The sequence below is a fragment of the Cyprinodon tularosa genome, unplaced genomic scaffold (assembly GCF_016077235.1).
Source record: "Cyprinodon tularosa strain WSP-4 unplaced genomic scaffold, ASM1607723v1 ctg567, whole genome shotgun sequence".
Classification (NCBI taxonomy): Eukaryota; Metazoa; Chordata; class Actinopteri; order Cyprinodontiformes; family Cyprinodontidae; genus Cyprinodon; species Cyprinodon tularosa.
In genome coordinates this window covers 408639-431297 of record NW_024039304.1, presented here as the reverse complement: position 1 = coordinate 431297, position 22659 = coordinate 408639, and the positions used below count along the sequence as shown (strand labels likewise).

The 22659-nt window shown below is 37.8% G+C and overlaps 1 protein-coding gene across 3 annotated transcripts in view; it reads right to left on the bottom strand.

Moving 5' to 3' along the window:
* The window catches only part of LOC119797010 (protein FAM214B), a 33927-nt gene extending 11755 nt beyond the window's left edge, over positions 1-22172 (bottom strand). The window contains exons 1-2 of one of the 3 annotated variants that reach the window (XM_038305839.1): positions 21859-22172; positions 7433-7563 (exon numbers count right to left, since the gene is read on the bottom strand). The gene's annotated coding sequence lies outside the window, so the exon portion shown is untranslated. Of the gene's footprint in view, positions 1-7432; positions 7564-7912; positions 8035-21858 lie in introns of those variants that run through there. The other 2 variants (XM_038305841.1, XM_038305842.1) reach the window with 2 other exon arrangements.
* Between the last annotated feature and the right edge of the window lie 487 nt (positions 22173-22659).

The following is a 22659-nucleotide window of genomic DNA, read 5'->3' as shown; positions in this document are numbered from 1 at the left end:
CCTGTTTTGCTCCTTTCTACCATTTCTGAACCTTTTTTGCTTAATGGTAAGGCTTGTTTTTCTACTGAAACACACCACAGCCATCAAAGCGTTGGGTTTGGTTTTTGGTTGTTGTCAAAATATAATCCACATAAATGGCTAGATGAAATGTTTCACTGTATATTATTGCAAAAAGCACCACACTGCTGCTTTCTGGCTCAACCTCATCCCATGGTAAACGCATGTGTTACGTCTTTCTCAGGTTAGGGAAACCCTAACATCCATCGGCATAATATAAAGAACAATTGATTCATTAGACCACACTATGTTTTTTGGCCTCAAACAAAATTACCTTTGAGATCTGCATTTTTTTTAATGGCTGCATAAAACATTTCATGAACTACCATAATAAAGAGATTATCATTATTATATATTCCATCCCTCTGGGCTCATAATGGAATATATAGGCAGTGCATTAAATGGCTTACCATAAGGTATTTATGTTCTCCAACTCCTGCATACAAAAGAATCGCGTGGTAAGGAGTCTCTGTCACCTATAATTAGCCACCTAACATATGGTTTCTCTTTGCAGTCACACACTGCTTAAGTGGAATCTTAGGTTTCATGTCAATGATATAATCAAAAATACTCAAAAGTAGGAGCACAACACCATCAAGTAAATCAGATTCTTAACTTTAAATGGTTTTAATCAAAATATCTAAAAAGAAAACAAATTTAGATGCATGCAGCTATTTTGGAAACTTTATATTAGGATAGCGTCACAGTTGCTCTTAATGAGGATCGAACTAAAGAGAGGCAAATATGAAGAGGATGATCGGTCAATTTTCCATTTATATGTACGACTTCAACAGATGCTGGTGAGAAAATATAGGAGTGTGCATCTAAAGTGTTGGTATTTCTAACTTTTTATATGCAAGAAGACCAGTCAACAGGGATAGTAAAGGTTAAATGGATCAATACACAAAAAAGGGGGAGGAAGTTTGAATATTGTTACTATCCAAATATTAAATTTCAGGTCCTGCCTGATTCCTGACCATATTTTTAAGAAGCAGAGGGCTTGCAGAGTCCTTCTGTGACTCAATTGAGCTGCTGGCAGTGGAAAGGAAACAATCTGGCTTCAACCCAAGAAAACTCAGGTTGCTGGGCGTGTGCCCCTATGTGGTAACTCAAGAATTTTATTAGCTGCATTGGTGAACCCTGTGACAATGCTTTATGCTCCGCATTTAAAGCTTGTGTTGTATAAACTAATGTGCAGAAATCACCCAAAGTCTGTAGTTTACAAGAAAGCTTTTTTTTCTTGTAGTTGAAACATGATTTATAATCACACATCATATAAATTGTCCAAAACTTTGCATTGCATTAAATAAAATGGTCTACAACGTAAATTTTATTCTAATATACCTTTATATTGAAGACATAGGAGGTCACAGTCTACAATTCAGTGAACAGCAAGATACTGCTAAAAAATGCATCATACAAAACACATACAACTTGTATAAAGCTATATCAGTCTCCTGTTAAGTCAAAGGTTACGTGAAAATATCAAAACACTTTATAAAGCTGAAGGCTGCATTAATGTGTCCTTGCATTAGCTGAGATGGATTTATCCTCTACTCTCAGGAGGCAGAGAAAAGATTAAGAAACCGACAACCCACCAGCAGATTACAGGTGCTGGTCATAAAATTAGAATATCATGAAAAAGTAGATTGATTTCAGTAATTCCATTTAAAAAGTGAAACTTGTATATTATATTCATACATTACATACAAACTCATATATTTCAGATGTTTATTTTGTTTAATTTTGATGATTACAAATGACAACAAATGAAAATCTCAAATTCATCATATCAGAAAATTAGAATATTGTGAAAAGGTTCAAAATTGATGGCCCCTGGTGCCACACTCTAATCAGCTAATTAACTCAAACCACCTGCAAAAGCCTTTAAATGGTCTTTCAGTCTAGTTCTATAGGCTACACAATCATGGGGAAGACTGCTGACTTGACAGTTGTCCAAAAGACGACCATCGACACCTTGCACAAGGAGGGCAAGACACAAAAGGTCATCGCTAAAGAGGCTGGCTGTTCACAGAGCTCAGTGTCCAAGCACATTAATAGAGAGGCGAAGGGAAGGAAAAGATGTGGTCGAAAAAAGTGTACAAGCAAGAGAGATAACCGCACCCTGGAGAGGATTGTGAAACAAAACCCATTCAAAAATGTGGGGGAGATTCACAAAGAGTGGACTGCAGCTGGAGTGAGTGCTTCAAGAACCACCACACACAGACGTATGAAAGACATGGGTTTCTGCTGTCGCATTCCTTGTGTCAAGCCACTCTTGAACCACAGACAGCGTCAGAAGCGTCTAAAGAGAAACAGGACTGGACTGCTGGTGAGTGGTCCAAAGTCATGTTCTCTGATGAAAGTAAATTTTGCATTTCCTTTGGAAATCAAGGTCCCAGAGTCTGGAGGAAAAGAAGAGAGGCACTTCATCCACGTTGCTTGAAGTCCAGTGTAAAGTTTCCACAGTCAGTGATGGTTTGGGGTGCCATGTCATCTGCTGGTGTTGGTCCATTGTGTTTTCTGAGGTCCAGGGTCAACGCAGCCACATACCAGGAAGTTTTAGAGCACTTCATGCTTCCTGCAGCTGACCAACTTTTTGGAGATGCAGATTTCATTTTCCAACAGGACTTGGCACCTGCACACAGTGCCAAAGCTACCAGTACCTGGTTGAAGGACCATGGTATCCCTGTTCTTAATTGGCCAGCAAACTCTCCTGACCTTAACCCCATAGAAAATCTATGGGGTATTGTGAAGAAGAAGATGCAATACACCAGACCCAACAATTCAGAAGAGCTAAAAGCCACTATTAGAGCAACCTGGGCTATCATAACACCTGAGCAGTGCCACAGACTGATCGACTCCATGCCACGCCGCATTGCTGCAGTAATACAGGCCAAAGGAGGCCCAACTAAATACTGAGTGCTGTACATGCTCATACTTTTCATGTTCATACTTTTCAGTTGGCCAACATTTCTATAAATCCTTTGTTTTTATTGGTCTTCAGTAATATTCTAATTTTCTGATATGATGAATTTGAGATTTTCATTTGTTGTCATTTGTAATCATCAAAATTAAACAAAATAAACATCTGAAATATATGAGTTTGTATGTAATGTATGAATATAATATACAAGTTTCACTTTTTAAATGGAATTACTGAAATCAATCTACTTTTTCATGATATTCTAATTTTATGACCAGCACCTGTATATTCTCTCCACTGAATGCTGGTGCTCTGGGATAATCTACCGGTACTCATGTTTATTGTAAGTTAAAGTGGTTTTGCAGTAAATAAAAGGCTTTCTTATTGCAGGAGATCAGACATAATGAATTTAGTTGATTAGAAACTCTAATCTAATAATAGTTTTTTTCAGAGCAAATTGATCTTTGAATCAAAGGCACATTAATAAAAAATAGGTATAATATAGAGCATTCTCAAAAGTAATGAACAGTTTAAATAATGCAGGGGATTTGAGAATTTTTACAATTATTTTTCTACATATTAGCAACATTACATCTTGTTTAGAGGAACTAAGTCATGTCAGGAACTTGAGTTGTATTTATCAAGTACTGATAAATAAATAGGCTTGATACGCATTAAACTCTGTAATGAAAACCTTCAGTAATGGATCAATTTGTATTTGCGTCACAAATTACATCCCTTTTTGCAAAGGCAACTTAAAAATAAAAGTGAAATTTTTTGGCATTTCAGGATCACCTGTTGCATTGTGTATTAAAATAAAATCAGTCCATTATATTTTATATCCATTAAAAAATTCAATCCTGTTTGAAACACTGCTAAAAATGTCTCAATATTTCATAAATATTTCAAAGAAGAAGACTGGAAATAATTTGATGACAAACAGAAGGAGGATGGAGAAGCAGCTAACTGGAGAGAAGATTATGGCCATGCAGTGAAACTTCACCCTGGCTTAAGATCTTGAGACGTATAAATAGACCAGGAGCAAGAGGAGCTCCCTCTCCGACATCAGAGCCAAAATATGGAGCTTATGGCTAAAGCTGCAATGAGATGTGCTTACAAGTTTAAATCAAAACAACTGGGACTCACATTACTAATTAACAGGGAGCAGACCCCTCCCCTCCAATATATGCTTTGCTCTAAAATTGTCCAAATAGCTCAATAAAACAGGTACACAAGATTGAAGTGCTGAACATGCGTAACCGTTAACAAGCAGTAAGCAACATAATATATCTCCAACTGGTTCTGAAGACAGATGGATACTAGTTAGTTTATCTAAGTCAAACCTCTAGTATTAGAGAGGCAAATATAAAATCTCCAATGACTGAAATCAACATCTTCTAACTAGTGTCTAACTAATCTGCAGTAAAAAATCAATTTGCAAATGTTTTGTTTTCCTTAATTTAAAACATTTATTATTTGCAGTTCATTTTAATTTAGTTCGTTTTTTTTTTTTAAGTGAACATAACATTAACAGCCCTATCATTAAATATATAGATGTTTGTATAGAGTGTGGTTGTGTTAGTTCCTCTATAAGAGAAGCATAAGATTATTTGACAGTTAAATCTTTATTCTAAAGTCTAAAGGCTGAATATTCCTTGATACACTTATAGAAGCTGCATCATGGAATAGACTATGGATTTTTTAACTAATATAACAGGATAAAACACTTATTCTGAAGACACAGCAGTGTCTTCATAACAATATCAGCTTATTAATGATTTGAATGCAAATCTTTGCACTAAGATACATCGATGTGGTCAGCAATTATCATAATTGGGTCATAAATTATCATTAGGATCTAATCACATTCCAACCTAAGAGCATTACATTTAGGAAAGACTTACAGCTGCAGTGATGTGTTGAATATGTAGGGTTGTTCAGAGAAGTAGATAAGATCGTCTACTTAGAAGTACTGCTGTGTGCTAAGGCCAAGGGAGAAATTGGCCATGAGGTCAAAAGGCCCAGAGGTCAGATGAGGGTGATTCGTTTCATCACCATGAGGAGAGTTGTGTCAGTCTGACAAGATCAACACAGCAGATGAAGATGATCTAATCACTGCATTGGCACTAATGAATTAATGCATAAAATCATACCTAAGACACTCTGTGATTAGTAAATAGACAATACTAAGCAAAAAATAGAATCAAACCTAGAAAGATGTTGCCCTGATAAAGAGGAGCAGACTTCTTTTCAAATATTTTGAATGGTTTCAAATTTACGACATTAAAGCTACTACCTTCACAGTATGTTCATAGTCTTATGTAAAAAACCAAGAGAAAAGGCATACTTGTGAAGAAAATATATATGGTCTTCTATTTAGAAAAATAAAAAAGCTTTGTTTTGCATTTCAACTAATCCTCCTTTTTCTTTGACGTCCTTAAATAAAGTCTATTGCAATTCAGATGTCAGCTAATCACAAAGTTCACTTGACCAATCTCTGCATCTACAAAGCAGTTATGTGAAAGTAGTAAAACCAAATTAAATATGTTCAAGTTTGTGATTTAATTATGTGGACACCTAAAATGGGATGTAAACACTTTTGGAAGGCATTGATGTGTCACATAGTGATATATGCTAAGCTGATAGGCCTGACCTAGAAACCGCCTCCCAGTAATATCTGGAACGGTGTCAGGGTCAGTGTTTAAAGCTAGCCCCTAGACTAAAAAAAAATAGCCTGACATTTGGCCTGTGTATATATTAATCACAACACACAAATGATGCATGCCTTTGCACACACATAGACAAAGCCTGACATTCAGAGTCCAATCGCTTTCTGTCCTTTTAGCAGCTTAGGAAAGACATATCTTTATAATGATTCTGCAGCCCTGCTTTAAAGGTGCTGTGTTTGGAAGGAACACAGCTGCCGTTTAGACTGGACAGTTCGCTGCTTCACAGGTGCTTTTCTGTTTTTTCTGCTTATATTTCAAAATCTGGGATGGTTGAGATGTGTTTCTAAAATCTTACCTTTCATTTTATGATCTTTAATAGCAGAGTTTAATAGAAAAATGCTCCAACAAGATTCCAAAAATATATAGCGCTCGATGTGAAATTTTAAAGTGGTGATAAGGAAAAAAAAAAGAAATGAAAATGTCGACTTCTCTTAAACAGTAAATACAAAGGTATATTACACATAAGCTTTAAAAGCTGTATTTTTTTTGAGTTAAAGAGCATCGTACTCACTGCAGGTGACTTGAAAAAATGAAAGCTGACATCAAAACTTTCTTTTAAACCAAAGGGGGACCCAACAAGAAAAGTTTGGGAACCACTGCCTTATACCATTAACCCTTTACCTCAAAGGCTTGAAAGTTATACCTATTCTTCTGAAGAGATTTTAGACACAGAGCATCTGTCAAACTATATTAATGTTAATTCACTGATTCTTATTTTAGGTTGGAGTTAGACTTTGACTAGGTCATTCCAGTTACAGGAATCTAACTAGTCCAACAGTCTAAAGTATTTTGCCCTACATTAAGATCTAGCAACATTCCATTCAACTCAATCATGCTTTCCTATCCCAGCTGAAGGTATGAATCTTACTCATCTCATCTTTTAAGTCATCTTCGTTCTGTTTACTTCTTTTAATAATATATGATAAAGGCTGCGCTGTTGGAAAACACCACGTTAGAAAAAATGTTTAAAGGTTTTTTGTTTGTTTTTTCCAACTACCTCTTTAGAAGAAAAAAAGCCACATTAGTTTGACTTTTTGACAATTTCCCACCCTGCAGAAATGTGGACCGTCTTATTTTTAGGTTTGTGGCCTAAACTGTCTTACTGAGTGGGCCTTTTGTGAAAAATAACCTTTTATCCCTGTCTTAATGCTCACACTACCCTGCTTGTATTTTGAGTCCACCCCACAGTAGATTGTCTCATCAACATATTGCAGATCAGCCCCAGGACTACTCCCAGGCCTGTTTTGTGCCTGGAGGCTGATAAATAACAAAGGAAATACACACAGACACTTGCTGAAGTATCTACTTAAAAATGCAAAGTTTCTGACTGCAATTAATGAACTGGTTGATTTGGGAACATGAACCTCTCTCTAATAAAATACTATGACAAAAGAGAACTGGATGAAGTGTTTTGACACCAACATGACAAGAGGAGGGTTGGATGGAAACATGGAAGGGGCAGATAAAGATCAGGGTTAGAGCAAGCAGAGTAGTTAGGCTGTGGTGTCATGACATTGTGAACTGAACAGGCGAAGTGACATTTTTGCTGAAAATGCTGTTTGACTCAGGGTCCCCCGTCCCTCCTGCTCTCCCCTCCCTGTGTCTGTCTGCCTTTCATGTGGCCATTTTAGGAGACGTTGAGTCATCTGAGCACAGCTGACAATATGACAGAGATCAACAGTGAAGCACTTGACTTTAGAGCAGAAGTTGTCACACTCACCCTGTCTCAAAGATGAGGTTAGTCTCCTTCCTTCCTTTATTTTTAGGTCAGCAGGAGTGACACAGTTCTCCTCTGCTGCATCTGCTGGATCCCCTCTGTCTTGACTCACTTGTTTCTTCGTTTCCTTCGCCCTGAACAGTTCGTAGAGTAAAAAGACAGAAGCAGATCAAGTTTTGCCTTCCTTTCCTTGTTTTGTCCGCCAGCTTGAACTAGTGCAGGCTCTCTGTTTTCTTCCTGTCTACCTCTCCACCCTCATTCACATACACACATGCACAAATCAAAAACCTATCAACAACTCCCAGCCCCCATTTGCCTCGCCTGTGCCCTCCTTCTCCTTTTCTCTTTTAAGCCACCCCCACTTTTTCCTCCTTTTTCCCATTTATGTGCAAAGTATCTGAAAGTTTCTGCACTCTTGGGCTCCATGTTTTTTTCTTGTCCTCTTTCATCCTCTTTCCTATTTCTGTGTCATTTCTTCCTAACCTTTTCTCAATGTCCTGCCGTTCTGCCTTTATGTGTGTTTTCTTTCTGTTGCTTTCCTCTCAGCTGATAGATTGAGGCATGCTTTGCTCACTCAGCAGTGAAGGCATACAGAGCAAAGAAAGGAGGGGGGATTGGATGCTGCAAGCTGATTGGCGAGCCAAAAGGGGGGACAGCTGTAATGAGAAAGGTTCTGATAGGTGGAGAGGAGAAGAGTGAAAGGGGAGAGGAAGTGCAGGGAGCCAGAGGCCCGCCCACCTGCTCCACTTGGTGCTGTTCTGCAGAGTTAAAGACCTCTTCTCTGTATTCAAACTTCATGAATTCTGAGCATATTTTGTATTCTGTTATTGCCGCCTCTGATCTGCACACACACTTAACTCAATGCAACTTTTAAAAAACATCTATGGATATTAAAAGAGATTAAAAAGCCACACATCTTTATACATTTACCCGCTCTCTTTTCTGCCACCTTTTCCACACAAATGCAAGACTGTGCAGTACAAGTGCCTCAAGTAGGAAAAGCAGAAAAACAACAGCCCAAGTAAAGATAGGGAGTGAAGCAGACATGAAAAAAAGTTTATCAGCAGAGCACCAGAAGCAGCCATCAGCTGTGTGAGTATTTCTAGCATCAGTGAGCTAATAAGGAACAGCATTTTGATTATGCAACACATGTAACAGGAATGTGGTTTAAGTCTTCACTACATAAAAAAAAACATGCACAGCTTATTTGAGAGTCCTTTCTCTTGCTCTCCAGTGACTCACAATCAGGAGGTGAATATACAGGTGCTGGTCATAAAATTAGAATATCATGAAAAAGTAGATTGATTTCAGTAATTCCATTTAAAAAGTGAAACTTGTATATTTTATTCATACATTACATACAAACTCATATATTTCAGATGTTTATTTTGTTTAATTTTGATGATTACAAATGACAACAAATGAAAATCTCAAATTCATCATATCAGAAAATTAGAATATTACTGAAGACCAATAAAAACAAAGGATTTATAGAAATGTTGGCCAACTGAAAAGTATGAACATGAAAAGTATGAGCATGTACAGCACTCAGTATTTAGTTGGGCCTCCTTTGGCCTGTATTACTGCAGCAATGCGGCGTGGCATGGAGTCGATCAGTCTGTGGCACTGCTCAGGTGTTATGATAGCCCAGGTTGCTCTAATAGTGGCTTTTAGCTCTTCTGAATTGTTGGGTCTGGTGTATTGCATCTTCTTCTTCACAATACCCCATAGATTTTCTATGGGGTTAAGGTCAGGAGAGTTTGCTGGCCAATTAAGAACAGGGATACCATGGTCCTTCAACCAGGTACTGGTAGCTTTGGCACTGTGTGCAGGTGCCAAGTCCTGTTGGAAAATGAAATCTGCATCTCCAAAAAGTTGGTCAGCTGCAGGAAGCATGAAGTGCTCTAAAACTTCCTGGTATGTGGCTGCGTTGACCCTGGACCTCAGAAAACACAATGGACCAACACCAGCAGATGACATGGCACCCCAAACCATCACTGACTGTGGAAACTTTACACTGGACTTCAAGCAACGTGGATGAAGTGCCTCTCTTCTTTTCCTCCAGACTCTGGGACCTTGATTTCCAAAGGAAATGCAAAATTTACTTTCATCAGAGAACATGACTTTGGACCACTCACCAGCAGTCCAGTCCTGTTTCTCTTTAGCCCAGGCAAGACGCTTCTGACGCTGTCTGTGGTTCAAGAGTGGCTTGACACAAGGAATGCGACAGCAGAAACCCATGTCTTTCATACGTCTGTGTGTGGTGGTTCTTGAAGCACTCACTCCAGCTGCAGTCCACTCTTTGTGAATCTCCCCCACATTTTTGAATGGGTTTTGTTTCACAATCCTCTCCAGGGTGCGGTTATCTCTCTTGCTTGTACACTTTTTTCGACCACATCTTTTCCTTCCCTTCACCTCTCTATTAATGTGCTTGGACACTCAGCTCTGTGAACAGCCAGCCTCTTTAGCGATGACCTTTTGTGTCTTGCCCTCCTTGTGCAAGGTGTCGATGGTCGTCTTTTGGACAACTGTCAAGTCACCAGTCTTCCCCATGATTGTGTAGCCTATAGAACTAGACTGAAAGACCATTTAAAGGCTTTTGCAGGTGGTTTGAGTTAATTAGCTGATTAGAGTGTGGCACCAGGGGCCATCAATTTTGAACCTTTTCACAATATTCTAATTTTCTGATATGATGAATTTGAGATTTTCATTTGTTGTCATTTGTAATCATCAAAATTAAACAAAATAAACATCTGAAATATATGAGTTTGTATGTAATGTATGAATATAATATACAAGTTTTACTTTTTAAATGGAATTACTGAAATCAGTCTACTTTTTCATGATATTCTAATTTTATGACCAGCACCTGTATACGTAAAAGAAAACCAGGCGTGCCTATTTAGCAGAGTTCTAAAGTTCTGTGTGGTTGTTGCAGACACAGAAACACACCCTCCTGCAGAGTGCTGCATTATCTTTATAAGGAAGCTGTGGTTTGCCTTTTAATATAGGCCTGCTGGATGGTACACAGCAGACAAAGCTAAAGACAGCTCTGTGTGTCTTCATGGTTCACTTACTGACTGTCACCGTCTGGCTTTGGCTACTGATTTATGTGTGCCTCCTGGTTAGCTTCCAACTGTGACACACTGCATCTGTTTCTACCCAGAGGGAAAATGTACATCTGCATGTTTCTGATATGTTATCATATTATTTCAGCTATATGCAAAGAAGGTGTGTGTGTGTGTGTGTGTGTGTGTGTGTGTGTGTGTGTGTGTGTGTGTGTGTGTGTGTATATATATATATATTTTAGGTCTGGAAAAATGCATTTAGATTAAAACATGCATTTAGCTGACAGAGCAACCCACTTAGCGAAGTACTAATGTCAACATTGTAAAAAAAAAATACAAACATTTTGCATTGCTGATTTTAAAAATGTTTTCGTCTGTCAATTTCCACTATCCAGAACTCCTCAAGTGGGAACGTCTTAGTTTCACATGGTTTAATATTGTACAAAATTGTTTTAAAGGAATCTTTGGCTATCTAATTATTAATCGAAAAAATTATCGACAGGACAGAGTAATTAAATTGCAAAATAATCATTAGCTGGAGCCCATATATATATATATATATGCACACACATACAGATACACACAGAGACCCATCTTGCTGCAGTTTGATGGAGTGAGAATGTTTTTTTCGCAGGGTGTATAAACCTATAGGTGGGCACAGAGAGTTTTGAAGAAGACAAAATACACGCACACACACGTCGTGTTTTGGTATGTACCTCCAAATATAGAGATGTGGGGATAGAAGAGAGGAAAAGGAGGAACTCTGAGACAGTGAGATAAACTGTTGAGCAAAGATTGAGATGAGACCAAGTTCCTGTTTTCAAACAGGCTCAACAGCATGTTGAGAGCATGAAATCATTTTCCCTAAGCTGTCCTGAAAGATTTGATGCTGCAGCATATAAAAACCCATTTGCAATCGTTGACTTAAGAACAGACATTTCCATATCTGAGAAAAAAAACAAAAGGGTGTGTCCTCTCTGTGGAGACCCTCCTCCCCATATGAGGACACAGTCAACACAGCTGACAGAGAGATTGGCTGAATATATATAAATGGATGATAATGTGGCTTTTTGTAACAGTTAAGCAAAAGGAATTGATTATTTAGCTCAGGCTTTAAAGCAACTTTCACAGTTGCTTCTTGAAAGGAAAATACAGAAATTCAATCCACATGAGAACTCTGAAAAAAATCAGTTAGTCACAGTTTTAACTGAAGGGTCAAAAGTCACACCCATTTTAGGGACAAGGAGAGAGGAAAAAGCAGGGAATTGGGTTATAAGGTATAATGATGTGCATGTGTATGAGGGCGGAGAGGGTCAAAGCCCATGGGAGCGTATTTGAAGGCGCGTGTACTCCTGTGTGGTTTGAGGTCTGCATAGTGGTATGCACTAAGGTGGCAGAAAAAAATAACACAAATATTTATATCTTTCAGTGTCTGTAAACAGGTTTCAAGGAGAACTTTCTCAAGACAGTGTGAAATGAGCATATGTTGCTTGGATGCTTAATTAGATTTGCTTAAATTTTTTTTTTCAATATGTCCAGAAACTTTAAGATTAACAAAACATCTACCATCTTGATAAATTCATTGACCTCAATGTGCAATACCCCTTTCTTTATCACCCATAGTTTCTTATTAGGCATGTCAGATCTAATTTTTTATCATCACGCAGCTGATTTTAGAACAGAATAGGACCTATAAACCACTATGATAAAACTTCAATCCACCAATAATCTTTATCATTTATAGAGGTCTGAGGTAATCTTTAACGATAAACTGTTTCAATGGGCGTTTTATGAGTATAAAAGTTCCACATGGTAGGTCTAAGGAGGGGAATTAAATATGTGTTCAAGTTGGGAGGAGGTTTTGGAGCTATGTCTTCAAAAGAAAAAACGCTTTCAAAAATTGGTTTAAATACTGATAGTGTACAAGTTGTTCAGATAAATCACTAGGTGTGAGTATTGGCATGGGTTGTGATATGATACATGTCACGGTACTTGGGTCACAATACGATAATATCATGATTTTGCAATATTACTTTATACTGTGATATTCTTCCCGGCTATCAAATTAATTGTATAGAAAAAAAAGAAAGTGCTGTAAATTGTTATAAGATATTGATAATTTAGATATTTTTGCATCCATATTGTTTGGGGTTTGAGTCAGTCCACGTCTTCCACTGTGACTGTCACAACTACAGACATGGCGCTGCACCGCACAGCAAAAGGGCTCCACAGTGCTATCTGCTAGTGGCGGTGCAGAGGTAGCCCATTTTTCCTCATTAGGTTAAAATGTTGTTCTGTTTTTTAATCAATATTGGGTACTGAAAGATCGATATTATATATCTGGAATCCAAAAATCACGATATATCTGCAAATTGATTTTTCCCACACCCCAATACATCACCACGGTTCAGGATGCCGACATATTCGCCTAAGAAAATAGATCATTGGCAAGGATGTTTAGAAACCACACATGAAGTGTAAAGAGCAAGCATGTCACACACTGAAAACTGAATTGTTATCATCTACTATACTGTTAGAGAGGAAAAAAAGCCTGTGCTCAAAAGCTACCAGAACAGATTAACAAATGCCTCCTGAAGAAATATTTTAGGATCAAAATAAGACAAAAGACTGAGCTGTTTGGCCACAACAATATCATACAATACATGATACTGCCACTGGCAGTATCAGGCTTTGAGCCTTTGTTACTATCCAGCTGCAGAAGGAAATTGCACAAGATTTTGGGATTTGTACTTCAAGGGAGTGGTAACGCTGAAAAAACACAAAGAGCAGGTTGTAGATACAAGTGTTAATTTTTTTAGACTAAGCCAATCAAATTTAAATATATTTTACAGTACTCTTGACTCCTGTAAGATTTCTGTCCTCCTGATGCAAGATAAACTGTTTCAATTGTCTGAAGTGAGAATAACCGAAAATCATTACAGATAAAGTTAACTATAAGGGTAAAGGAATGAATGTTGGACGTTCTCTCAATACTGTCATGAACAAATAACGGCCATGGACATGAATAAGCGAATCATGTGAAAGAACTGGACAGCAATAAATATATCAAGTTATTTCACCGCAGATCATTCACAAACAGAGCAAGGCCTCTCTATGTTATGCAAATGCATATGCATATGAATTTGTGTACAAATGCATATAGGAATACTTTGAAAGCTTGCTTTCTTTGTATCCTGCAATCTGCTGGTATGAGCATATTCATACAGCCAAGTTTGGTCGAAAACACTTGAAATTGTTTTATTTCTTCAATTTAATTTTTATGACTAAATATTCACCACACAAGTTCTCAAAATCTACATGTATCTCTAATTAGATGCAAGAGTTTCGGAAGGTTTTCATTTTAAATTTCACTCCTGAGGACTTAGAGACATTACGTTTATAGAAAATAAATGTTTTAAGGAACCAACCAGAGGGGATTAGAAAAAATAAAGGAAGTTTCTTATGTGCAACAGCCAGATATACAAATGTGCCATTAGAGGAAATGTGAAGATGAAGAAAAAGTGTGGCAACCTAAGTCTTGGTAACAGGCCCAGCCAGCTCAGAGGAATGTTCCAGAAAAATATGCTGCCTATTCATGGAGGACAGGAAATAAAGCTCTCTCTCTCTCCCTCCACCTCTTTTCCCTCTCAGTCCTCAATCCTCCACTCTGAATTTAGCTTCCTGTCTTTTCACCTATCTCTAAAGCTCTTTCATTTCATGCTACAGGGAATCTTTCATTGTAAGATAATGCTGCAAATGAGTTTCAGTCAGATAGCAAGTAAAAACAAAGGAGTGAAAGAAAAAAAAAACTTCCCTCTTAAGCACTTTAACCAGCATATGGTCACCTTTTCACCAGCCAATCCAACTGGTTACCAACAAAAGTGGATGGTTGAGAAGATTACAAGAAGAGTTTGAGTTCATGTGTACCTCCATTTCTGGTGCTTCTGCCTTTCTATTTTATTATTGTTTTATCAATTTCCATAAGTAAAAAAAATATGTTCATGTCATTAGACTTTAACATGCAGTGGCTCTGGTCCCTTCTGCTCCTAGTATTTAAACATAAAGCTCATAGAAAGGTCAGGCCAGGGTTAATCCTGAGGTCAGTTTAACGTACAATGAGAGGGTTGCACAGCAATCCCCATTAAGTCCCTAAAGAGACCTCTGGCAAAGGTGGACAGCCTTTCCCAAACGATAACCACTAATCTTCACCAGAACTAATCCACAGTTACACCAAAACCTCAGCTTAACCAGAAAAACAGGTCAGGTCTGACCATCCACTCAAAAAACAAAGAAATACCCAAATTTGTGAGAGAAAATTCACAGAATCAATAAATCTATACATTACCTTTTAGAAGAATCTATTATAATTTAGTAAATTCCCCCCCAAAAAACAAAGAAGTTTCATCTAGACTGTTTTGTGATATAACCAATGGGATGTGGTGTAGCAGATATGCATCTAAAACATGCGGGAAAGTTTGCCCTGAGTAATAAGGTTAATAAACACAATTGAAGGGTGTTTTGATCAGCTTTGCAATTCTAGAGTCTACATTTTCTTTTTAGAGCATCTACTGAAAAAAAAATCATAAAGTTACACCTTGTTATCATAATGATCACTTGCACATTAGGGATTACTGTAGTCTTAAATCTCTTGCAGCATCTAATAGGTTTTACTTTAAGATTAACCAGTATTTAGCTCAATCTACCATTAACTTTTAACAGCTTTTTCTATCATTCCTAACGAAGAGCACTCCCCCAAAATAATCCTGCAGTATTCCTTTATGACTGTAATAAAGGTAAGATCCAATGTTATTTGTCTCCCACATGAAGTCCAGAAAGTTTTGCTTGGGTCTTGTCTTACCACAGTGCCATCTCCACAGCTTTATCCTTGACCCATTTGAAGTCTTCCACTTACAAACTGTAAGTTCATGAACAGAAATTGACTTTATCTACTTAACAACCTAGTTGGCTTCAAAGGGAAACAGATTGCAGTGAATTTTAGAAAACAGCGTATGAAAGTAAAGGATGTAAACCATCTACATGTTTCAGATTTCCAACTGAAAAAATGTTTTGAAAACAGATTTTCTTTTCCTTCCTCTTTACAATGATTTATACATGTTACATCTATTGTTTTATCCATTTACAGAAAAAAAAATCTGTCATAGGTATAATGTAATCAACTTCTTACTGAAAGGGTCCTGCACATTTTCCTGAATAAATTATCTTAAACTCATCCATTAAAAATGTCTAAATGACAATGTAAATTAAGTATAAATATGTCACTTTTGCCTATTTAAAAAGGTTTTGTGATAAGTTTGGCAGTATCAGATTTCAAAAACTCATTAATAAAATTCAGATTTAATTATTATTACACTAAATTACTATGAGGCAAAAAGTTTCAAAATGACTGATAAACATACCCAACCATGTCGAATTTCTGTTAACATTCCTCAAAATACATGAAAGAACACATCATTACATCTGTTACTATGTTTTGAAACAGGATCTGGTCCTTTATTTCTTGTTTGACCACAAAGAAAAACACGTTACTGTTAATTTAAGGTGTACGTTTGAGTAATAGCAACATAGGGTGTCATGGAAATGACTCATAAAGGCCTCAGTCAGCTTAAAAATGTACAAAAGGTCAGTGTGAATAATAAGGATGACTAATACCAGTCTTGCAATCACTAGGGAACTAGTGCAAATAAAGAAAAAATACAGAATGTAATAAGATAAGCTTTGCAATAAACCAATAAGACTAAACAGACTGTTGGTACCTTTGAATCCTTATATTCATCTTGGCTGTGAGCAATATAATAGCAGGTGAGTCTTTTACACTGAAATAACCATATATGCTGCTGAGGCAACAACTTACAATCATAGTGAAAAAAAAATAAAAGGCAAATAGCTTTGACTCACATCTGTCTGCAACTTGGATGCCTACCATTCTTTTGCAGTTTCATACGTTAAACAAAACTGAAAGAACCAACCAATCTCTTGTCTTTGTTGAGACACAGTGAGGAAACAAGTCACACAGAGACAAAGGCGTTATATTACAGCAAATACATGCAAATGAAGACCTAACAGACATAAATTCAGCAAAGGTTCAATTTGACTACTTTATTGTGATCAGTATGGCACCCTGATTGATCTCTGATTCTCATTTACAAAAGCTGCAGTGAGATGTGCATTTAAACTTTTCTATAAGAACCAGCTTTTACTGATCAGGTACAGCTTTTGTAGCTCAGATTGGAAATAAAACCAAGCAACCAATTGTTAATCCTCCTGTGTGCACAGATAAAGTACTTCCTTTGACTATTTTCCTGGGACCTGTCATATTGAAGATATAAAACAATTTCATATTTCTTGCACTTTTCCCCTAAAGTCACATCAAATTTAATGATACCATGTCCACCCTAAAAAAATTCCAACACTCCAATAGATACTGTAATGGATAATCTGAATTATTCATGGCTACATTCAATTCAATGATTTTCTGTAGCCTAACTAGAAAAAAATGTTTTTTTTAACCATTCTAATAATCCGCTTTCCATTAAATCTTTTAAAACACATCTGCTTAACAAGTTTATACAGTGGGCATGTTGATAATACAAAATATAAAGAAATGCATTAGTATTAGCTAATAATGCTACACATTATGCAAATTCATTTTCAGATGAAATTGATTTTTGACCTTAATACTTAGTTTAGTTGGATTAGACTTCAGTCCCCGATCCAAATGACAACATTCGAGGTAAATAAATAGAGCACATTGTCAACAGGCTGAAATACTATTTCCCCCGTTCTCTCTATGTGTTTTCACTGCATATCAGTGTTTGATCTTGCAAAGGTTTGACTGAAAGCTTCAGTCAAAATGAAAATGCATTAAACGGCAAACATTTGTATACAAAGTTTCAGTTCTCTTACTGTAAGGTAGTGACTGCCATGTTTAATTCAAACAGATCAGTTAATCCATCTATGCAAAAAGCCCAACCTGTTATTCACCACAGTGAGAAGTACAACCATAAAATCTATGAAAGAAATGGGACAACATAAGAGAGACCAAATGACATGTATAGGAAGTAAAATGGTGACAGGAAGGCGGCTGAGAGAGAACAGGTCTTAGCTTGATAAGCTCTGTGCTGCTGACCTACATAATACAGAGATAGGTGCCTTCCAATGTCTACTTATTAATTCTGGCACATGTATAGAAGCTGTTTAAAAATATATAATGCCCTACGGAAGGACAGAGTGCACTACATTCACAGGCATTCTTCAAAAGAACCAACATGAAACACATTCAATCCAGTCTTACACTTAATGTCCTAATAACTTTGAGCATAGTGTAAAATATAACTATTTAAATTAATTGTTTCTTTTTCAGTTACTTCAGATGTGGTTTATCTCAAGCTAAAGAAAAGATGACCAGGGTGATTACAGGATTTCCTACATGACGGCTGAAAAACATGCAAATAGGAAAACCCTCATAAAATGCCTCCACCATGATGGAAACTATATTTAATAAAAGAAAACACAGCCACAACAGAGACAGTAAGATGGTTTATAACTGGGAAAGGCCAGTGAAAGGTGATTCTTAGGAAGCCATTTGTGAAGTCTGTTGGAATCAGCGTTAAATTTGATATGAGGACCACTGTGTGAAGCGACGCTGTAAAGGTGAGTTAAAAAAGAAACAGCTGTGTTTGTCCCACATTGTCCCTTATAAGCATCCTTGTTGTCCCACATTTCTTTTTCTTTTTCAGATGTTAAATCTTAAAAAAAAAAAAATTATAAATAGGGTATAAAAAAACATAATAATAATAATAATAATAATAATCACCTAAATACCTGCTTACACTTCAAGGAAATGGCAGTGGCAGTTTTTTTTCTTGAATTGAGCAGGTAGTGAGGTGCCATTGGAATAAGACTATTACATTTTAAATGAGGAAAACAAACTTATGAACTTCTTACCTGCTGACCTCAGACTAAAAAGCAGTTCAGAAATGTGAGGGAGACCTTAGCATTGCAAGAAATCAAAAGTTAAGGTCAAGATTTCAAAATGTATGATGGGCATTATACGATCCAGCTTATCTACTTGGAGAGGTTGGAGAATAGTTAGAAACAACAGGAATTCAGAAGAAGATAAAAAAAAAAAAGGTATGGACACAAGAATAAAAAAAACATCCATCCACCCACTTTCCGTCCCCCTTATCCCAAGCCGGGTCACAAGGGGAGCTGGTGCCCATCTCAAGCTGTCGGTGGGCGAGAGGCGGGGTACATCCTGGACAGATCGCCAGTTCATCGCAGGGCAACACAGAGACAAACAGGATAAACAACCATTCACACTCACACCTAAGGAGAATTTAGAGAAGCCAATAAACCTAAAAGTCATGTTTTTGGACTGTGGGAGGGAGCCGGAGTACCCGGAGAGAAGCCAAGCATGCTCAGGGAGAACATGCAACCCTGGAACCTTCTTGCAGCAAAGCAGCAATTCTACCCACTGCTCCACAGAGCAGCCCAGGTTTTAAAACAAAGAGTAAATGGATGCTATTGAAAAAAAGGGGTTGCTACTTGAGAGACATTGCAGAGAAGTAAGAACCACATCTGACACATGCATACTGCAGAAAATGCTTTGCAGCTTGAAAGACAAACATAGCCAAGTACTGCTAGTCTACAAGGCCGTCCTCATAACCAGATATAGTATCCTTTTAATTTTTTTTAGACTGTAATAAAAGACCATGCTGATTAATTCAGCAAACAATGCAGTCATCATGCAGTCTTCTCTCAATTTTGATCAAGTTTTAAGTCCAATTATAAGGAAAAAAAATGCATCAAGTATTTGTGTGCTTTCACAGCACAAGGGAATTCAATCTTAGAGCATAGGCTGAAACAGTCTTCTAATTGTTTAATGATCAGCCTGATATACAAACAATAACATGCTTTATATTGCACCAAAGTCCCATGTTTACTTGCTTTGATCCCATTATGCAGCAGCCAATACGTAACATCACCATTTGTATAAGTCTCTGAGAAGACTGAGCAAAGAGCCTGAGTATTTTACGATGTCCTGATCTTAGTGCTCAACATAGATGCACAATTTTCTGACACGTTTCTTATGAAAACAAAGAATGATAAAAAGATCTGGCTTTTTAGTGGCTTGTTTTTCTGACAGTAGGCTGACAGGAAAGGGGGTATGAGAGAGGGGCAGAGACACGCAGGAAAGGACCACAGGTCGGAATCGAACCCAGGTCGGCCGCGTCGAGGACTGAGACCACTGCACCACCCCAGTATACCTCAAAAAAAGTCATAACAAGTAGCATATATATTGGTCTGTCGGTTTCTTAATTTATGGGGACAAAAAGAAAACTAGTCAGGAAAAAGGATATTCCAGTCATGTGTGTCACAATAAATTGTTTACCTACTATAAAAGAGTTTCTCTTGTAATTTCTTAACTTTTAATAATAATATCTTAGTCAAGTCTGAGGGACGTATTTTAGCATTTATAATAGCAGTATTCAGATGCAGTCACATGAACAGCATAAGAGATCAATATCAGCCCGGAGCGGTGTTCAGTATGGGATCTAACCTACATAATAATCTGTAATCTTGAACATAAAATCCTGCAGACAGTCATTGAAGGGCCGACGACAAGCCCCTCATCAGCACAAAGCATGCAGAAACCACCACTTAAGAACAGAACAAAAAAGAAGGATTACAGCCATGAACTGTTACCATGCAATCAGAACAGCGTTACGCATGAGATGCGCTCCGTTTACTAAGAGGGTGAATGCACAGAGGACAACAAGATGAATGGTTTCCATGAGTGTCTATGATTATCAACTGACTTGCCAATGAATAAAACTGAGAACTGCAACTGAGCTGCAGGGAAAGGTAGCACGGAGAGGCTGCTGTAGGAAATAGACTAAGCCCTTATTGCATTTCAAAACTCAAGTTAGTTTCATGCTAATTATATTACACAAATCCTCTAAACAGCTTAACCAGACACTGGTGATTCCATTTAATAAGATGAAAAAACATACAAACAGTTCCTTATGAACAGTATCTTACATAACCAACGTAATCCAGTGTTCCCTGCAGATTCATCTGTACACAAGCATACAATTCAAGTCCTTCAGGATGAGCATGAAGTACAAAAACGCAGCAGTCATTGCCTTCTTTTTATGAAACTGGGATCCACAATCAGTATCCAATATTGCCAGTTTCTTTCCACTTTAAAATTACATGTTTTCTGAATTCCACAGCCTCACCTGCGACATAGTACAGCAATTAATTATTATTTCTTCACCAGTGTGTGCTTTTTACACAGGACAAGCCCAGGCCAGGGCCTGCTGAACAACATGTACAATGCCTTAAGGGGTGGTTACAGCAAATATCTGCATGACGTCACACACAGCTGAGGACAAAGCCCACTGCTTTCTCCCAGACAGAGAGAGAGGAAAAGAGAGAGACAGAGAGAAAGAGGTGGGGGGTGGGATCTTCATGCAAGGTGTGAACTTTGCTGCTAAAATGTGAATGTGCACACTGTGTTAATATGCATGTGAGATAAACTGGTGATACAGTTGCATAAATGTGAGGCAGCTGCATGATTCCCATATGCATGTGTGCTATGAGGGTGAGATTAAAGCATGTGTGCACTTCTCCTACACGTATCTGCAAAAAAGAGGCAGTGCAATGGAGATAAAACTTTTAATAATGCAATAAAAGGCTAATCAATAATAGATTTTGTAAACAATAATACAAGATATTGGTGCCTGCCTCAGTCCCCTTGTTCACTGCATGATGCAACACAGCTCCCAAGTGCAATCAAAGGGAACAACACACCCACTGATGTGCTATTCCACCTGCTCAGTTGCACTGTTTAGCCTGAGGTATTGTTTTACAGATACCTTGCATGGCTTGTTAATCTTTTTTTTTTTTTCCTTCCTTTAACTGTGTCTCTAGATGTGCAACCCATGCTTAGAATAAGAGGATCTGCATTAACACAATCATTTCCATGACAAACACACAGTCCTAGAGGGCGATCATGACATTTGGATTAGTGTTTTTAATGCAAACGAATAAAAAAAGTGCAGAGCAAACAGACAAAGCGGGGGAACGCCCCCTTTCTTAATACTGCAAACTACTCCCTAGATTATCAGATGTCTCTAGCTGGATTCCAGCCATTCCGTCACCTGATTCTTAAAAATAATCCCGAATGATAATCCGGGAGGGGATTTCATCCAAAATGACCGATATGACGAGTTTAAAAACCAAAAGCGATTGTCTTCATTTCCTGTAGACACTCCAATACAGCGCAGTTAAATGACAACCAGGAAAACAAATTAGAAGATGGTGGTGGTTACAAACCTGAATAAAGGTGGAGGCAGGGAAGCAAATTGAGTCAGACAGTGAGGACTGACGCATTCCTGTCGTCTCGGAGTTTGGCCTTTTTGTTTCCTCCGCCGTGCTGGCTGCAGCCGTTGCCACTTGGAAATGGAAGCCAGAAGTTAACCGTCTGAGCCGCGGAGGCGCAGGGTGGAGATACACGGACACTTCTTGAACCACGTCTTGTTTGACTTAGCAGGCTACATCCCTTCCTCTGTGTGCGTTTAATCTTGTTTGGAGTGTGTATTCGCAGCTGTTTTTCCTTGTTGCAACCTTAGCTTGAAATTCCTCCTGTCTCTTTAAACGGCATTTCCGGGATTCGCTGACATCTAAACGGAAGGCGGGGCTTAGTGGCCAGCTGGGCAATTTCCATTGATGCGATTGGCTGTTTGTAAGCCTCTTAACCAATCAACGTCCAGCCGTTATGTATTTTCAAAATATGCCAATTTATTCATAGATAGCGCATTGTGATAGGACTGTGGATTAGTTGAAGCTCCATCCACTACACGTGCTTTTCTCCCCTCCCAGTCTGCTATGGCCAACTGAAATAACTTGATATTTAATATTTAACCACAGGATTTGGGGAGAAAAAAGCTAAACGGCGTTACATGGTTGAAAAAGAAAAATGTTTTTCTTTTTTTTTGCAGCAACTCTAAAAGTAACAGTTTACTTTTATCACATTGATTGCTAATTTGTTCTGAATTAGTGTGAGCCATGTTTCAACAGAGCTAAGAATAGATCAGCTGCATCCCTACAGTGCTTTGCAGCTGCAGTCACTGCTTC